Source organism: Cryptomeria japonica, chromosome 6 (assembly GCF_030272615.1).
Source record: "Cryptomeria japonica chromosome 6, Sugi_1.0, whole genome shotgun sequence".
Taxonomy (NCBI): domain Eukaryota; kingdom Viridiplantae; phylum Streptophyta; class Pinopsida; order Cupressales; family Cupressaceae; genus Cryptomeria; species Cryptomeria japonica.
The window spans coordinates 44,398,075-44,400,386 of NC_081410.1; positions in this window are offsets into that span (position 1 = coordinate 44,398,075).

A 2,312-nucleotide genomic window follows, 5' to 3' on the forward strand; every position below is an offset into this window, starting at 1 on the left:
AGCTTTCCATAACGTATATTTTTCAATATAATTTGTTTAATTATAATTAATTTTATATTTTTAGTGAACATAGGCTTTAACCAAACATAATGGTCTTTGTTTGACATAGGAGGAAAAATTCTAAAGGAAAAAAATCTAAAAATATGTTTGCACTATGAGTCAGTGTCCTTGTTTCAATAAAAGAAATAAATTTTTAAATATACTTATGCCTTATGGAATAAAATTGCTCTAAATTTTAATTAATGTCAATTAAACCACCAATAATAAATAAAATATACAACACAAAATTATGAAAAGATATGCATGCTCTAGATATCAATGCTAGTGATATATGTCTAAGAAATTAAGATGTATCCTTCTTTTATTTTTATAATTAATTGTCTATGTTACCATTTTAAAAAATAGTGTTACAAATATTCACAAAAAAAAGATGGTTGGAAGTAATCACACCCTTGGAATATAAATGAGGCAACAAATCAAAGCATAAATTCATAAAACAAAGTTGCTAGACTATGAGAGCAATAGTTAGGAGGAAGAGGAGGATCCCAATCATCTAGTTTACTCCATACATTAGCAAGGTATGAATGCCAACAAGAGGGTCCCACCAATCAATATCATTTTCCTTGTTATTATGCACTTCTTCATTTGTACAACTAGGTGAGATAACAAGAGATCATCAAGGGAATTCACTAGAATTAAACTAATCAGTAGCACCTCTCGTTGGCCACCCAAAAGTTCCTCCCAAAAGTGGGTGGAGATGTGAAGCGTCAAAGGGTAATTTGTGACCAACCTTGTCGACTAGGATCCTTTCTGATAGTAGGGGAGAAACCAATGAACAATGCTTCCATTTTCCTTGAGTAAAGAGTCTATATCCATGGTGATGCCCTTGAGAAGGGAAGCGACCCCAAGATTAAGAGGGAGATAGAGGAACTTTGATAACAACACAACGAACATTGCCCCAATGGTCAAGAAGCACTTGTAAATGAGCCACCTCAAATGCAACTTTATTGTCTCGCACATGAATTTGCAGCAAAACATTAGAGAAAATCTAGCTTTAGCATAAAACAAAACATGATGATCCATAAGACATTTGAAAAATAATAATAGAATTTCTCTCTTTCCATATGTTGAACAAAATATCCACCTTGAAAGCATGTCAAATCTAAGTGAATTTGTGGGGGGTCAATCCCCTAAAATAACCATATGCCATGAAAAAGGTTCTAGTTTGAATGACTTAAAAAAGTCATGGATCTAGGTCGTAACATTCCAAGCTCTAGAATAAAACTAATAAAGGTGTTTGAGAAAGTCTCGTTGTCCACAAAAGGAGTGAATTATATTTTATAGTTGTGCTATAGAATAAATGTCACTATTTAAATATTATAAAAATATAAAAAACTAGTTATTAAAAATGTTTTAAAATGGCACAAACTATTTTTTAAAATTAAAAGAATTAAAATTTACACACAAAATCTAAAAATTCACTAATTCGTATCATTTTTGAACTCATAAAGATTTGCTTGGAACAAATAATTGAAATTGAAAATTTGATTAAAAAAGATTTTAATTTCCCACTTAATCTCATAATGTAAAAACTAGACAAAACAATAAGTCCACCTAGATTAAAAATTGGTCTCAATATATAAAAACAACCACACAAAAAACAAACACACAACATAGCATGACAAGAAAAACAATTATAAAATGGTCCCAACGTATAAAAACAACCAAACAAAAAACAAACACACAACATAACATGACAATAAAAAAAAAAAAGGGGAAGAGCTTACCACTCATGTTCTAGTAGTTCACTTCTTGCTCACCGAACCCCCTAATTACTAACTTTAAAGAAACAAAAAAAAAAGATAACTAAAAGCCCATTAATAAATTTCACATCTATCAATAGCCACCCACTTTACCCGCCGTTTTAAAATTTAATTGGAGGAGTTGTGCAACTTCATTAGTACTCATAGTGCAAGCATTTGTGCATAAGTATTGACCATTTTTTGGCATAGTTGTAGTGCACGATTATTGGGGAATCTTTAAGTAGGTAATGAGCGACATTTTGAAATGACCACTTTTTTACCCTTGCACGCATAACGAATCCCACAATGCACATCGTTACAGAGCCATCTATTCTCCATACAAAACAACATCTGATCAAAATCACAAATTCTGCAAATCACAACAATTTTTTACGCAATTTCTACTAGTTCGATCCTCTTAATTTGCCTTCTCAATACTGTTTTACAACAAAAAGTCCACTGAAAAACAATTGTATTATGCAAATTTGTGTTTTTACAATTGAGTTGTTT